Genomic DNA, 18,379 nt, shown 5'->3' with positions numbered 1-18,379 from the left:
AAGTCCATTTCTGTCTGGTCCCCATTATTCCCAGAACCCAGGATAATACAGGTGCTCAAACTATTTGTTGAAGAAAACATTATAACACAGGATGTCTAAGGGTTAAAAGCACAAATTTTGGAATCAAACTCAGTGTCATTTTCAACATCTGAAGAGTAGAAACAGTATCAGTGCTTGCCCCACTGAGTTGCCCTGAGGCTTATGTGAGGAAATATGCGTGTGGCTTCCAATATGGTGCTTGGCATTTTGTTAGTGCTCAAAAAATGTTTGCTATAAAAATAATCACTAGTAATTCCCATGGCAATGAATCTAAGTATTTTTCTTTGAAAAAAAGTTTTTATAAAACCCAACTAAAGATAGATTTTTTAAAATACACATTGTGATTTAGTCACACACATTTTAACAGCACAGCCTGAAGCATTGCTGGTGACACTCTCTTCGAACTTCTTTTTTCTCCAATTGGCTGGTTGGCCGTTCTCACCATTAGTGAGTCATTTGATCTTACTCATTTCTGGCTGAATTCAGTTGGATGAAGCATTGTAATTCTAGATTCTTCCAGCCTAATAAGTATGTCAATTGCCTAAGAGGATGGCCATGATTTAATGGTTACATAATCAAGAATTCCTAGAGTAAGATTTTTCTTTTTCCAGCACTGGCATGACTCTGACCCTGAACAGAGTGTACTTGGGTCACTCTGGAGATGTGGCCACTGCCCAAGTGTCCCTTGGACAGATGACACAGAGATTGAAAGCCCATCAGTGACTAGCCTGTAAGTCCAGGAATGACATTAGCCTTCAGCTGAACCCAATCACATGGCCGGAGAATAATAAGAGCTAGAATTTATTGAACACCCACCAAGTGTGAGATGTTTTTAAAAATATCATTTCTAATTGTTACAACAGACCTATGAAAGCCTCCCTAATATTCCCCATTTTACAGATAAGAAAACTGAGACTCAATTAGGTTAAATCATTTGCTCAAATGTTCACAGATTTAAGGGGTTCCTGAGTGGCTCAGTTGGTTAAACATCTGACTCTTGATTTCAGCTCAACTCATGATCTCAGGGTCAAGATTCAGCTCTGAGTTGGCTCTGCACTCAGCACAGAGCCTGCTTAGGATTCTCTCTCTCTCTCCTTCTCTGCCCCTCCCCCACTCACACATGTGTTCTTTCTTTCTCTCTCTCTCCTCCCCCTTAAAAAAATAAATGCTGGATTGTACCATCTTCACAATTCTTATGTAAATCTAAAACTATTATAAAATATGAAGTTAATTTTATTTTTTAAAAGATTGAATTATTTGAGAGAGAGCATGGTGGGGAGGGGCAGAGGGAGAGAGAGAGAAAAGTCTCAAGCAGACTCCCCACTGAGCATGGAGCTCAGGTGATCCCAGGACCCTGAGATTGACTTGAGCTGAGATCAAGAGAAATCAAGAGCCCGACGCCTAACAGACTAAGCCACCCAGGTACCCCAAAATATAAGGTTTATTTTAAAAATTAAAAAAAAAAAAAAACATTTCCTTTGTAAATGGAAATCCTCAGAAGGAAATGTTGATTAAAAATATAAATTTCTGAAACATGGAATCTGGAAACAAAAAACAAAAGCAAAAACACTGGACCTGAGATTAAACCCAGTTCTGCCTTGAATTCATCTCTTGCATATGCATATTCTAGCACTTGCATATGGGATTTATAAGACAGAAACCATTAGGTGGATGGGGTCTTTTGTTTTACCACTGGGTGAGAATAGGAGTGTTGCTTGTCTTATTCATTGTTCTATCTTCGCCATTCAATCCAATCCATAAAATAGTGCACAATAAATGTGTATTAAATGAGTGAGTACATTCCCCCTTCTCCTTGGTGGCCTCTGGGAAATGCAATGAGTAGATATCAGTAATTAATCAAACATGTCATTGGGCATTGTTTCCATTAAAGTCTTTAATCAGTAAGCTGTACAGGAACTTACTGCGTTAGGGGTAGAACTAGCTTTTTGAAGGGAACGCAGTCTAAGGGTTGCTGGGATGCCCCCCGAGTCTCACCCCCATACCTTTGCACACACATAACTTAGAATGCTTTCCATTCACTAGCCATACTGTCTGACTTGCACACTTTAAAAATTGCTCCATTAAGTCAATAAATGCTTTTTTACGGAAGGTGATAAGGAGAAAGTGTCTCACTGCATAGTTTCCCTTACTGGGGGAGCAACTCTAGTAAAAGGGATGGTGAAAACAAAAAAAAGCCTGCTGGAGTCTAGGCAAGGAAGGCCAGAAAGCATGATTCTAGAGGACGGGGTGATGGCTGTGCACCAGTGGATGATGGGAGGCCTGGACAACAGTGACTGAGTTCTCCACTTGGAGGCTTTCTATGCAAGACAGCTGAGCATACTTCTGCCAGATTGCAAAGACAGACCTCAGGCAGCTCCATTATGGAACAGACGCTGGCAAACCGTTCACATGGTTCCGCTCTTCTGTTCAGAATTTCGTGAGATTAGGAGTCACGTCCAACCCAACCCCTCGCGCACACTGAGCATCTAACTTGGTATTCCTGCACAAAGTGGGTGCTCAGAAAGTATCCATAGCTTGAGTAGGTAATGCATGTTTTCTTTTACCATTTCCCTTCCTAATCACTTTGGGGAAAAAAATATGGATACAGGTAAAGAAACCCCCAATTGGCAACTAGAAAGACTGCAAAGCCTTTATAAGAGTAATTCTTATCCCTAATTCCTTTGCATTTCACTTCTATTTTTAGAAGTCATGTGGGGTTTGATTATTTTATACGTAACAAACTTGTTACTAAAATTTAAAAATAATTTTAAACTTTTAATTTCACCACCTACTCCTTTTCAGCATTAATAGTTCACTGGACAACCTTCTAACCACTTAGCCAGATATTTATTTCTTATTGTAGAAACAGGATCATACAATTTGATAATCTAGTATTTCCACTGAATAATATATTGGGAATAACTGATAAGAAACATACTTTTTTATGCCAACTTTCTTAGCAGCTATGTGACATTCCTAGGGGGTTATCCTGTATTTTATGCTAACAATATTTTTGCTAGTACAACAATGCTAAATATCTGTCATTACTTGTTTTTAAACATTGACCAAATCTTTACTGAAGACTAAGGTTAACAGGAGAGAACAGCAATACAGAAAGCCGTTCACAACTGGATACTAGAGCTGGTAACTCTCAGAGTCCACAGGTGCAAGGCCCTTTGCAGAGGTCCCTAAGGGCCTGTAGTTCCTCTCTTACCTTAATCACGGGCTGCTGCCCCATGACACGGTTTCCTCACCCCATCCATCTTCTGATTTATCTTTAGATTTTTTCAGAAGGCCTCATCTATTGTCCACCTACACGTTCATCCTCCCTTTAACATTATTCCCAGTCAAAAAATGTAATCCTGGCAGGACAGAAAATTTTTCATCAAGTTAAAGAGAAAAACAGGTCAGGGTGACCTACCCAGTTACAACAAGCTCATCAGCTTCTGCCCTGCTCTTTAAGGCTTATACTCTTAGGTGATTCAAGGGAGCTTCCTGGTATCTCTTAAATTCCTTGTCCATGTCCTTTGCTACTCCCATGTCTCCTCAGCCAGTGTCCTGAGTGCATTTTGCTTAGGCACAGCCCATGTGACAGTGACCCTGGGCCGCTCCTTCCCGTTCTGCATGCCTGAGTCACCAGCTCCAACCTTTCTCTCTCTGCAGGTCCCACATTACCTGCCAATGGGCCCCACAACAATGTGCTGCTGTTTTTCTAGCTTTAGGAATGCCACAGGCTATGTCTCCATGAAACACAGAGAAACAATTATTCAATTCAACAAATATCTATGGAACACCAGATGCTGAGCAATGCTGAGTTGGAACAGGGTCAGGGAGTAAAGACATTGAAGGGGTAAGAGACATCAAAGCACAGAAAACACATAGGCAAGTAGGTCTGAGAAAGGCAATGCAACGCCGAACCTGAGGGAGTTTTGTTGGTTGGTTTGGTTTTGTTCGGGTTTTACATGGCTGTCTTCCCAGTACCTGAAGGAGCTACTGGCACGTAGTAGACGTTTGATTCGTTATTTGTTGGGTGAATGCGGACTCACATTCTAGTAAAAGAGACAAAGACAGCACAGGAATACATGTTCTTGTGGCGTCACATATGGTAAAGGCATCAAGTCCAGCCTAGAGGTGGTCTGACAATTTGGTCTTCCCAGCTTCCCAAGGCTATATAGGAAGACTGGGAGGGCGCTCAAATGAATACTTCTGTCTCCTGGCCAAATGGTTCTGCTCAAGAGACAAAATATTGAAGAGTCAAACTTTTTTTTCTCTGTCAGTTTCCCACTAGTGTGTAGCTGTAACTTTAGCTTTTCTTCACGGCTGGGTGCACATTTAGTATGCCTATTTCCATTTTATTGTGTATCATTGGAATCCAAATATAAATTTTTAAAAAAGATTTTATCTATTTATTTTTCAGAGAGAGGGAGAGAGCACAAGCAGCAGGAAGGGGCAGAGGGAGAGAGAGAAGCAGGCTCCCCACTGAGTAAGGAGCCCGACGCAGGGCTCGATCCCAGAACCCTGGGATCATGACCTGAGCTGAAGGCAAGACATTTAACCGACTGAGCCACTTAGGCGTCCCACCAAACATAAATTTCTGTAACTAATTTTAATATAACCTTCCTTTTTATCACTGGAGTAGGCATTGTTCTTTCTGATCAATTATTAAAGTGAAATAGAGAAGGAGAAGAGCAGAAATATCCCTGGAGTCCCCCAGGAACAGCAAAATCAGAAGGAGGGAGTCTGTGGATTACTGAGTTACTAGTGGGACCTAGTTTCTAAAAACTGCACCAAATACTTAAAGGGAAATTTTCCCATCACAGAACAAACTAGAAGTTAAAAGTAAAGTTACCAAAGCCTCTCACCACATCATTCTAATCTAAATATGCAAGTGAGACATTTGAAGGTCAGGCCCCATTACTAGCTGCACTTTGACTTCATGCTGTCATAAAATAATTTGTGTTCTACCTTGAAAATCTTTTGGCTGAGACCTAAAAAGAGAAAGTATTCCTTGAGGAAGGAAAATTATCTCCTAAAATGAAAGGAAAGTATCCTGTTGAACATTACTTTATGGGTCCTCGTTCTCAAGTAGACACAGAAAAGGATTTTCTAGCAGAAATTTTCAACTGCAAGAGTACCTCTGACTCTAAACATATTGTTGGCTTCTGCGGATTCCTACAGGAGCAAGGCACAGATGGCTTATTATATTGAGATTCTTGGAGGACCCTCTGTATGTTGATGATATTAGTTTTATGCACACAAGTGACATAGCTTAATTTGCAAATAATAGACAATAAGAGCAGTTAGTAGTAAAATAGAATATTATTTGGACTATTAACATTTTCATTATGGAAAATGCAGAGTGTGGGTAAATTTTGGGGTAGATAGGTTTATCTCTGTTAATGGTACGGATGCTTTGCAACAAAGACGTGCTGAATAGAAATTGAGGCCAGTGGTGGTCATACATTATGTATAATCTTGAAGAGCTCAGGCCAGGAAAGCCTGCATTTCCTGGTCAACAAAACATGTACTATAGAAACTACCTATATAATTTCACAAGTCAACTCAAGAGGTTAAAACTGATGGATAATAAATTGAAAAAGAACGTTCTAAAGAATTCATTGTGTTTTGTTTTTCCTGTAGACAAGCAAAATATCCATTTCTTTACATTGTTAGTGCTTTAAACTAGAATCATTCTCCAAACAGGGCTGGTGCTGTTTCACAGATCCATATGATTTTTCTTACTATGCATGTAACAGTCATTCCTCTCATTTTTCCAGTTCAAGTAGCAATGCTTCTAATGAAAAATTTTCAAACTAAATGTCTCAGAAAATGATTTTGTGTTTCTCTCTTCCAGTACTGAGGAAATCATGCAGGAAAAGCAAAGAAATCATTCTCTTTTGGGTTGAAAGCATTCATATTTGATAAGTGATTTGAAAGTAAAATGAGATTTTATATAAACATTTTACATTTTTTATGGGCTTATCTTTATTGGTATTCTTTTCAGGAAAGAGTCATTACTAAAAGAAATATGAACGTATCAAAAATATATATATGACAAAGTACAGTTATTGATAATTTGCATTAGAGAAATAAAGAAACCTTGCAAAGTGAATATGAGGAAGAAACTAGTGATAAAGCGCTTCCAGGAGAGTGGTATTAAAGATGAAAACCAAAAACATTTTCCTTTATGTGAACATAGGACTGCTGCCTAGAGATACAATCCAAAAGATATAAAGGAGAAACAACAAATTACTTGGGGGGGGGGACAGAAAATTCACTAGTAAATCTCTATTTTCAGAATGTACTCTATAACATAATGTGGCCCCTCTGGATGGCTGCCAAGTCACTGGACTAGAAATGTGGTTATGGGATCTAAGGCCTGATCTTTGGTTCGCATTCTTTGCTCCACCCCTGAAATTCTTTTCTACTGCATTAAACCATCAATTGGCAATTAGCTCAGCACTGCTAATGTGTATAAGACCCCTGGGCTCTAGCGAAATCTCATAAAACTGCTTATAATATATTCCACAATGGAGTAAAGAAGCAAACTGACAAATGACCCCCACCTTTAGCTTTACGCCCTTCTGGCTAGAACTATGTGGAAAAAACAATGCAACTACGTTGGTGTGGGTGCTGCTGAGAAGAGGGGTGGCACATAACCATCCGAGAGAATACCAGATCGCACTTCTCAGCATTTTGTAGGGAGGCATAGGATTTATACTCAGGGTATAGTGTTGGCACATATTAATGTATATTTATTGAGGACCTACTCTGTGCCAGGTACTAAGCCACTCACTATGCAAGGGGCAAAGAGGAACAGATTACGATGATGTCTTCAAGGGGCTTACAATAAGGAAGGGACCTGAATTATTACACAAACAGTGATCATAAAGGTAGGTCTGATATGAAACTTTGTCTGATATATTCATACACATCTTCAAAGAAAAATAGTTTGAAGATTTACTTTCTGTATATGTTATGCATCCCAAGGCTTTAAAGATTCAACCTGAGACCAATACCCAAATCCAGAAATGGTCTGGAGCATAAGCCCTCGCCAAGACAGGACTCCAAAATTGCCAAATGCTTCACTAGTCCATTGATTAAGTTCACCTTCCAGAAGTGTGAGTGTGAAAGAGGCAGAGAGAGTAAGTTTGTTGGTAATGTGGCTGAAGTTGAAGACGTAGAAATAGATGCTTACTACCTCACTGTGCTAGCAGAAAATCAGAATAAGGAGCAAGGACCGATGCACTCCTTGACTGGAAGGAATGGGAATGGACACCTGAGCAGAACGCTAGAGCCCGTCTGAGCCCAGAGGGTCCCAAGCATGACTGTGCCCTAGAATCAGGTTCTGTTTACCATGGACTTGCCAGCTGAGGCGATGGTCTTTCCTGGGTGCCCTGGGTGTGCCTATTCCTCACACTCTGAGAAGACCCCTCCCAGCACAACAAAACATGGGAAGTTTAAAGGGCTCCACGCATAGCAGTAGAATCGTTCTTACCTTGGAGTTCTGGCATCTGACACTTAGAAGGCTCACAGATACTGGAATGAGTATTGTTGAGAGAGAGAAGTGGGCAAAGTATAAGGGGAGGTAAGAGAGGAAATTATCCCTTGCTGAAAGAATCAGAGACCAGCCTTCACAAAGCCTTCTGCAATTCAGAGCGTACCTTATGGGGAGTGAGGGGAGGGACTGACTGACTGACTGACTGACTTCCCAACACACTCCCTTACAAGGGGATTTTAAGCTGTTTTTCACTATTATGTTGTCTGGATAGTTTTTAAAGTTAGAATGCAAATACGCTGGCGAGAACGTAGTTGCGCTTTTTGAAAGTAATCACTTCCCCCTAAAACCCAAGGGCTGGGTCTTACACCTGGGGTTCTGCCCCTCCCCCTCTCCATTCAGAGAACTTGTCTTTGAGAAGGCAGGAGGGTTAGGGAGGGTACGGACTCAGAAGTAAGAACTACAGTCTGCAGACAAAGTCTTAGTGGCAGGGTGGGGAGGGAAGCAGTTTAGCTTCAAGTCAACACCAAAAGGGGAATATTCATGGGAAATAAGGTTAGAAAAGTAGATCTGGATTTGAACTTTATTCTCTGGGTATTTATGCTGTAGACACTGATGATTTCTAAACAAGGTGCAGGGGTGGGGGAGGATGTCAGTGTTGTACTTCAAGAGGATTCATCTGAAAATAGTATAGGAAGTGGATTTGAAGAGTCAGTGGGGGCAAGTTAGGAACCCAGTGCAGAAGTCTAGGCGAGAGGTAATGGGCATGCTGGTCAGTGTAAAAGTACACGTACTTTTACAGCGTTACTATTCAGGATTTGTGTGAGTGTCTTGCATTTATATCCACCTTCATTACTTATTTATTATTCCTCTTTATGGTAAGTCAGTACCACGGCAATACTACACGGCTTTCTTTAATTTACAGCAGTGGGATTGCGTACAAGATGCAAAATTCCCTAACAGCTTGTTTCTTCAACAGCACATGAGGAAAAATAATAACCATTCCACACATTGTTTACTATTTTGGGTAGAGATGTTACTGAAATCTAACCAGTCCCAACTTTTTTTTTTTTTTTACAAAGTAATTTCTCTTTTTTTTTCTTCTCAGATACTTTGAGAATTCTGAGATTTGAAAAGCAATCGACTTTAGGATGTTGAGTTTTATAAGTTGATGTCTCAGGGTGCAACACTGCACCTGTCGGGATTTTTAAAGTCACATCTATCTCGCCATGTGTAATCACACGCTTTGCAGCAGCCTGCCTCTGACTATCTAGAAGCAAACTTGTGATGGTTTTCAAGTGTTCTGTTCGAGAAGTATTTGAGAAAGATGGCCCAACAGTCTATTGATAATAACATCAGAGCTTTCCTTTCTCCTTTTGCTTTATTTTGTAGGAATTCTGATTTTCCTTAGAAAAAGAACCAGACCAGTGGATTCTCAATATTTTCCATCTGAGACAAATGATTGGAGCTAATCACAGTCATCATATACTCCCATGGGAACTAGCTGCAAATCCTGCTCAAGAAAGCGTATGAACATTCGCTTCAGTTTGGGAAGCATGTGCTAGGTTTAAACCTGTACACGAATTAAAAATTTTAAAGTCAGGGATGCCTGGGTGGCTCAGTCGGTTAAGCATCTGCCTTCAACTCAGGTTATGATCCCAGGGTCCTGGGATCCAGTCCTGCATTAGGTTCCTTGCTCAGCGGGGAGCCTGCTTTTCCTTCTGCCTGCTGCTCCCCCTGCTTGTGCACATGCTCTCTCTTTCTCTCTCTGTCAAGTAAATAAATTAATTAAAAAAAATTTTAAATTCAATTCAAGTACGAAAGACTTTAACATTAGTTAGAAATGACTTGTGGATATCCTCACCACTAAATACATCTCAACACCTTGCTTAGTTGAGAGCCCCTAGCCTTCATGATCTTGTCAACATCAAGTATTACTCAGTATCAGTAAAGCACACACACACACACACACACACACACACACGACATACTGTCCCGTCCCACTATCCACACACGCATGTGCATTCCCAGTCCTAACTAGACAAGACCTTTCCTTTTTTAAACCTTTGTTTTCTGAACTTTGATTTTTCAAACTCCCTCAACAATTACATACAATTGGGATGCCTGGGTGGTTCAGTGGGTTAAGCCTCTGCCTTTGGCTCAGGTCATGATCCCAGGGCCCTGGGATTGAGTCCTGCATCGGGCTCCTTGCTCGGCAGGGAGCCTGCTTCTCTCTCTGCCTCTGCCTGCTTGTGCTCTCACTCTCTCTCCCTCTTTCTCTCTGACAAATAAATAAATAAAATAAAATCTTAAAAAAAAACCAATTACATACAATTGCACAGAATTTACTCTTTGATTTAGATACATTTATTTTTTTAAAGATTTTATTTATATATTTTTGCAAGAGAGAGAGTGTGTGCATGAGCCATGGAAATGGCAGGCAGAGGGAGAAGCAGGCTCCCTACTGAGCAGGGAGCCCGAGGCGGGACTCGATCCCAGGACTCCAGGATCATGATCTGAGCCAAAAGCAGCCACTTAACCAACTGAGCCACCCAGGCACCCTCCCGTTAACTTTTTAAAATACAAGCTCTGTCACATTCTGAAACCAGAAAAAAACAATTGAGCAGAGCATCCATTTGTCCTTATTTATTGATATAATAGTTTGTCTTCAGGATGGTTTTTTGGAAGTACATATTAATTATATTTTAGTATATTTTCTTGGGTTGCCCACATTCTTATCCTCCTGACACATGTCAAAGTTCATTTTAGGATTTCTGTAGTTTTTTATTCAACGAATACTTTTTGAGTGTCTACTCTGTGTTTGGTGATGGGAATTCACCAGTGAATAGAACAGACACCAATCTTAGCTCACGTATAGCTTAGTTTCTAGTTGGGGGAAGACAGACCGTGAACAAATAAATAAGTGAAACATATTGTGTGACAGATGGTGATCTGTGGAGAAAAGCAATGAAGATAAAGGAAAGAGAGTTCTGGAGTGGAATTTGCCATTTTAAATAAGGTAGTCAGGGACCTCAACTGAGAAAGAGGTGTTTCAGCAAAGAGCTGCAGGGAGCGGGAGAGTGAATCCTGTGGTTACCTGGGGAGAGGAGCCTTCCTGGTAGGAGGAACACTACCCGCTGTGGAAGCCCTGAGGTGACTGTGCGCTGGTCTGTCCAGGGAACAGGAGGAGGCTGGTGTGGCATCAAAAGAAGGGGAGGAGCAGATGTAATTAAGATCCCTAATCACTTGACTGAATTAAAAGGGAAATTATAAAAGAGTGCCTAAAGGTAAGAATTCTACAAGAAGCAGACATTGCAGATGTGCTCTCCTGGGAGACTTGAAGCAAACTGTCCTTTTGTGGAGAGGGTCCTGGCAGGCTTCGCGGATGGCCTCCCCACCACAGCCACAAGAACTGGATTCTGCCAAGACCAGTGAGCCTGGAAGAGGACCCCAGCTCCAGATGAGGTCACAGCCCTGGCTGACATCTTCACTGCTGTCTCGAGACCCTGGGAAAAGGACCCAGTTACTCTTGACCATGGAAACTGAGATAATAAATGTTTAAGCATCTTAAGATGCTCAATCTGTGGAAATTTGTTATGCAGCGACAGAAATTCATATAGCTAGTAGAAAATGACCAGAACTTGAAAGAGAATAGGAATAGCAGATGATAAAGAAGCAGCCACTACCCCTAGGGCTGAGACAGAGCACGGAAAAGCAGAGACGCTCTACTTTCCCCTGGACGCCACAACCGGGACTGAGATCCAGACCTTGTGGGAGAGGGCAGGTGTGGCTCACCGAAAAGCAGAGAAATTACTGTGGGCTCCACTGGTAACACTTGCTGAATACCTGCCTTGAGGAACTTGCTGGAAATCTGCCCTCTGGGATAAGAGTCATTCAACTACAGCCTGCAGCCTGGTCCACCACCTGATTTTATACTGTCTAGGAGCTAAGAATGGTTTTCGCATTTTAAATGGTTGGAAAAAAATCAAAAGAATATTTCCTGGTATGTGAAAGTTGCATGAAAAAAAAGCCAGTGTCTATCAATAAAGTTTTATTGGAGCACAAACACACACAAAGAGGAGGAAAATATATGATTAGGAAATTAGGGGGCCTCCTCATGGGTCATTTGGAGGGTTCTTCTGCCTTTGAATGAGATGGGAAGTTATTGGAAGTTTTGAACAAAGGAGTGACAAGGTTTTATTTTGACTGACCCGAGCATCAGTGGATGGGATACGATATGAGTTTGAAGTTACTAAGGATGACTTCTAGAGAGCCAAGGTGTGTTATGGAGCTGAGGTAAGATTCAGTGTCGAGAAGTTTCACAGTTTTGGTTTTTTGGGTTGTTTTGTTTTGGTTTAAAAAAAAAAAAAAGAAGAAGAATGAAGAAAGGAGGGAAGAGGGAGAGAAGGGGGAGAGAGAGAGGAAAAGATCCAGTATTGTTGAGACACTGAGAGTAGAAAGTTTGATTATAACATTACCCATGCTCCTGAGGAGCCTGGTGCGTTAAAACAATCTGGAGAATATACACAGATGGTCCCCAGTTTACCGGGATTCAAGTTACAGTTATTTACTTTACACGGTGAGAAAGCCATACACATTCAGTAGAAACCATACTTTGAATTTTGAATTTGGATCTTTTCCCAGGCTCGTGATATCCAGTGTGACACTCTCTTGTGGTGCCGGGCCGCGGCCGCCACAGCTCCCAGTCAGCCCTGCTGTCAGGAGGATCAACAACCAGTACACTGACAACTGTTCTGTACCTGTTCACCCGTTCTGTTTTTCACCCTCAGTACAGTAGTCGACAAATTACATGAGCTATTCAACACTGTGTTATAAAATAGGCTGTGTGTTAAACACGATTTTGCTCAAGTGTAGGCTGAGGTACGGGGCTCCCAGCATGTTTAAGGCAGGCTAGGCTAAACTGTGGTGTTTGGTAGCTTGGGTATAGTCAATGCATTTTCGACTTTCGATATTTTCAATTTATGATGGGGTTACTGGGGTGTGAACCCATCATAAGGAAGATTTGTGGTGTGTTTATAATCATAATAAAAACATGATAATTCTTTGTTTTTACTCATAGCTTTTCTTCAAGCCGGGACAAGCCCTGCCGCCGTGTCAGTTAAACCATCTGCAAAATGTACAAAAATTGTATTTGGAAACATTCCCTTGGCATTCTGGGAAATTCAATTAAGTAATGTCTGTAAAGTACTTCAAGATCCTGAAGAACAAAACTGACCTAAAAAAAGAATTTTCAATTATTGTAAGTACATTATTTGGGGCATCTGCTTTACCTTTATATGTTATCTTAGTGATAATTTCTCCCAAATACTGGTATCAATAGATACTGTCTAATAGGGACTCAGAGAGACTGTTCTGAGACATAAAACAATAATTTTTGGAAAAAGCTAATTAGCACTCTGCTCTTTATTAAGTGTGGCCCTGTTTTACTACCAAAAAAAAATTTAACAAAAGTTCTTTCAAATAGTAGTTCTCACAGTGTGGTCCTGGCACCCCTCAATGTTCCAAGACCTTTTTAGGAGGTCTCCAAGGTCAAACATATTTAGAATAACACCAAGCCATTATTTTCTTTTTTCATCTTCATTTCTCTTATGAGTGCGTGGTAGAATTTTCTAGAGACTGTTTCATTCTAAATAGATAGAAATCAGGAGGAGATGTGAGAATCTAGCTTCTTGTATTAAGTCAGACATTACAGAAATTTGCAAACATGTTAAAACAATGCTATTCTTCTCGCTACTTTTCTTTAAAAGTATAAAGATATAGGTTTATATATATATAAAGATATAGATATATAGGTTTATATATAAAGATATAGATATCTTCTTTAAAGATATAGGTTATCTTTATAAAAATGTTTTTTATGTTAACATGCAATGAGTTTATTGTTGTTATTTGAAATGAATAAAGAACTCCATAAATTATTTTAAAATTTTATTTATTTATTTGAAAGAGAGAGGATGAGGGGGGGTAGGGTCAGAGGGAGAAGCAGACTCCCCACTGAGCAGTGAGCCCCATGAGGGAGTCCAGGATCATGACCTGAGCCGAAGGCAGTCACTTAACCAATTGAGCCACCCAGGCACCCCAAGGAACTCTACTTTCACTGGACATTTGACAAGGAAAATAATCTTCAACTGAAACAAGAAGAATTTAGCAAAAAAAGTGACTTCTTTCAACTGAGGACCTACGGATACTAAATTAGAAGCCTAGTTCCAAAGGGTTGATGCCCCTAGACTCCAGAATTGATGTTATAAAATATATAATAACTGTGATTAAGGAGAAAAGACAGGAACTGGGAAATTCAGGCTTTTAACTGATCATGTGGCTCAGTTGTTTAAGCTGCCTTTGGCTCAGATAATGATCCCAGGGTTCTGGGATTGAGTCCCATGTTGTGCGGAAGTCTGCTTCTCCCTCTGCTCTTCCCCCCACTTGTTCTCTCAATCTCTCTGCCTCTCTTAAATAACTAACAAAATCTTAAAATAAAAATAGTCATCCAATGAGCACCCCCTTGGAGAACTAGAAGAAAGCAATTAAGAAATAATAATCTGACTCTTAATATTTATTTATTTGAGAGAGAGAGAGAGTGAACATGGGTGTGCATGAGCCAGGGGAGGGGCAGAGGGTCTCAAGCAGACTGCATCAAGCATGGAGCCTGAGATGGGGCTCGATCTCACAACCCTGAGATCATGACCTGAGCCAAAGTCAACAATCAGACACTTAACCAGTGAGCCACCCAGGTGCCCCTGACTTTTAGTATTCTTAAAAACAAAACAAGCATTAAATAAAGTTACTATTGCATTGGATAGGTAGAAGCAAAAACAAGAGACTTAAATTGATTTGCAAAGACTTTTCTTGAGTACGTTATTTGTCCTATTGTTTTCTCTAGAGCGGCTTATCAGCAAATCTTAATATTAAGTAACTACTATGGGCTCAACTCTCCCTGGCTCATAAAATCTGAGAATTCAGTGGTTCCTAGCTCATAAAATTTATATTTCAGCAGAGGAAGAGACAAGCAAACAAATAAACTACCGAGATACTCTCAGGCACGGTGAGCGATGAAAGAGGCCATTGTGTTAAAGGGTGACTATTTGAAGGGTAGCAGTGAGGGAATAGGTCAGGGAGAGATGATGTAGACTGGGTGTTGGGGAATCTCTTACTGAAGTGGAGGTTTTAAGCTGACACCTGAAAGGCAGGAAGAGTCTTGCTGGGAGGATCATGCAAGGATAGGGCCCCAAAGAGGCTGGAAGCAAAAGGTGGCTAGTGTAGTGGGAGCCCAGAATCTAGAAGGGTCCTACATGTTGTGGTCAGAAAGCACATGAAATAGCTTGCAGAAGTTTGAATTTTATTTTTGAGTGCAATGAAAAGCCTTCGAAGAGCTTGATCTAGTCATGCCACTCAGTTTGCATTTTGAAAAGGATGCTGGGTGAGCCTGGGTGGCTCAGTTGCTTAAGCAGCTGCCTTCCGCTTGGGTCGTGATCCCAGATGGAGCCTGGCTTTGGGCTCATTTTTCGGCAGGGAGCCTGCTTCTCCCTCTGCCTCTGCCTGCCACTCTGCCTGCTTGTGCTCTCTCTCTGACAAATAAATAAAATAAAATCTTAAAAAAAAAGAAAAGAAAAGAATCAGACTGGCTGCTTCATTGCTTCATGGGAAATGGATTGCGGAGGAGCAAGAGAAGAAGCAAGGAGACCCGTGAGAGATGACTGTCTGCCTGGGACAGGGACGATGGATGGTGGTTTGGACTGCAGCGGTAGCCGTAAAGAAGGGGACAAGCAGACAGATATGGGAACCGTGTGCTCTTTGTTTAAAATCATGCATAATGCTTGTCTGGCTTATAGGAGGAGTTTAACAAACAGTAGCTGTTATGTCACTGCTCTCTTCTTAAGCAAGAAGTTGCAGAGATTAACGAATTTGTTCTAGCTCACAGGACTAGTAAATTCAGCCAGGGCACTGTTCCCACTGTCACTGAGTGCTGTTAGACCAACCACAAAACGCCTTACCTGAGGCCTACCTTCCCATCTTTTCTGCATTTAGCTGCCATCCTGATCATCCTCGAACATTGCTTTCGTCACATCTATCGTGCTGCTAACACTCATTGTATGTATTCACGCAGTTATTGAGTAATGGCAGTGAACTAGGCTTGCATGAGGGGCTGGTTCACACACCTAAGACAGGGGTTTTGCCTCTGGGATTTTAGAATTTACTTGGGGAGACATGATTAATGAAAATGAAATAATAGATCAAAAAGAGAATGGCATAATTAACAAAGCTTCCGTAAAGGATCTTGAAAGAGAGAGCATTTCAGTAAAGAGAGAGACAAAAAGATGCTAGGTGAAAAGAGAAGCAAAAAAACACGCTGGTTTTGTGGCAGGGAGTGGGGACGTACGTGAGAGGAGAGCATCTGCTCTGGGAAGGTGGAAGACAAAGTGGCAGGGCGGGATGGTGCCAGACCATGCATGGGATCAAAAGCTGGACATCAAGGATTTGGACCTGATTCAGCTAGATATAAAGCGTTATTAAAGACCTCTAAGCAAGACTCGGTCGGAGTGGAGACTTTGCTGGGACCGATGATCATTTCTTCCTCTAATTTCAAAGGTAATAGGGCGCCTGGGTGGCTCAGTGGTTGAAGCCTCTGCCTTCGGCTCAGGTCATGGTCTTGGGGTCCTGGGATCGGGTCCTGCGTCGGGCTCTCTGCTCAGTGGGGAGCCTGCTTCCTCCTGTCTCTCTCTGCCTACTTGTGGTCTGTCTGTCAAATAGATAAAAGAGAATCTTAAAAAAAAAATTTCAAAGGTAATTATCATCATCTTTAGGTACCCATTAGGTACTTAGCTTGTAACCCTTTGCGCTTTAAAACTCTATAATCTGTAGGGCTGAAACCTGTGTGGAATAGGTATGGAGTAAATGTTTGATGATGATGAAAGACATGTGTAAGGAAGATTAATTTGGCAACAGCATATGGCCTGAATTGGAAAGAAGAAAGCCAAGAGGTAGAGAAATCATGAGGACGTTGTTCCAGAAATATAGGCGTGAAGGAAGGAATGGGGAAGAAACAGATACGAGAAAATACTTAGGAAGTAGAGTTCAAAGAAACTGAGCCAATTTGAATGTGGAGTGGGTTAAAAATTAATTTAAGTCTTCAAGTCCAAGTCTTTTGAAGAGCCATGATGCCACTCAGGTAAGATGGAAAAATCGCGAGAGGGAATTGGTTTGGGGGAATAAGGCGAAGAATATAGTTTTAGACAGGATCCAAGATGATGACAGGACATTCATTTAGAAATGGCCTAGGAATTTGGCTAGGTGAGAGTAAAGTGACTATGTAGAAACAGGGCTGAAGTATTGTTATTATTTTATTCACTTCAGCAGGTATTCACAGAGGCACTACTATGTGCTAAGGGCTGTGAGTTGTGGAATTAAATGAGGCAGAAACCTTGAGGAATTAATGTAATGGGGGAAAACAGATGTGTGAAAGGGAATATAAAGTCTAATGTAGTAAGTATCCAGAGGAGATTATATCCCGAGAAAGTGAATTAAATAGTACCTATTAGTAACACAAATTGCCCACTAGAGAAAACTGGAGAGTCTATGAAAGTATCCATAGGTAGCTTCTTCTGCTTAATTTTTCCTGCTCTGTGTCCCGTTGTGACTCTGGTCACAAGTGTCTGGACTTTGGAATGGCCTCCAAGTGGAGGCAATCCTCTCTAAGCCAGGCATAAAGAAGATCGACCACCAATGAGGTGGCCCGTCAGGACAACTGTGTCCCGTAACAGCCCTTCTTATTGCATAGTGAATGACAGATACATGTCGATGCTCTTGCTTGGGATGTTTTAAACGTAAGTTGCAGAGAGCAGAAGATGGCAGTACAAGTTGGGACCGTATATGAGAAAGCAGCAGAGAGATGCTGATTCAGGAGAATGGCAAAAGTATTAGAGCATGGGCAATAGATGCCTGTCAATGAGGGAATGAGCCGGGCACCAGAGCCTGTTGCAGGATCATAAGAACTGCCGTTGATTTCTGGAATCAACAGTAGTTCTGGCTGATGATGTGTTTTTCTAGTTTCCTTATTTCCTGAAAATAAACCCTCAGCATTCGCAGTGCTCTGAACATGTCCTGGCACTTTAGATCTCACAAGAGCCCAGCTAGCACAAAGGAATTTCTGTTGTTTGGGCTTTCATTATGTCTGCAGAAAAGAGTATCTTGTGAAGGATAGGTCAGTATGATCTTCATAAAGCATGATCAAAAGGACATTCACAAGGGCACGTGTGTATGTGGCTGCCTTCCCAGAAGAGTGTAGCGGTAGAGGGCAAAAACCTCAGTTACATCTTAGAGCAAACCTCGAATCCTCAAGTTTATACTTTTGTGCTATTCCTTCTCTCTTTTCCCAGCATGATCACAGTGTAGGTCTGTGGGCTTGTCCTTGGGGAGAGCAGAGAAATGGGAGAGCTATGGAGACTATTCAGTGCAGGCACCAAGTTTAAAGAAGGAAACCCCAGAAGACAGTAGACAGTGTAGCTGCGAAGAGCCTTGTGTCAAGATCAGAGTTTCTCAGTGTACGGAATGCAAACCACCAGTTTAGGATCACCTGATTTGTTAAAAATGAAGATTTCTAGATCACCTTGCCCCAGCTGAATAGAATCTCTAAGCGAGGGTCCTAGGAACTTGCATTTATGTAAGTATGCAAGGCGCTTCCCTTGGAGATCAGCCCCTATGAGCCCTGTGTCAAGGAAAGATAGAGAATGCTTGTTTATGAGAAAGTACTCAGGACTGAAGGGTGGAAAAGTTTGGCACAACATATGCATACATTGCTGTAGGAGTGAAAAAGAAAGAGAGAAG

The sequence above is a fragment of the Lutra lutra genome, chromosome 8 (assembly GCF_902655055.1).
Source record: "Lutra lutra chromosome 8, mLutLut1.2, whole genome shotgun sequence".
Classification (NCBI taxonomy): Eukaryota; Metazoa; Chordata; class Mammalia; order Carnivora; family Mustelidae; genus Lutra; species Lutra lutra.
Note: the sequence above shows the minus strand (reverse complement) of the source record.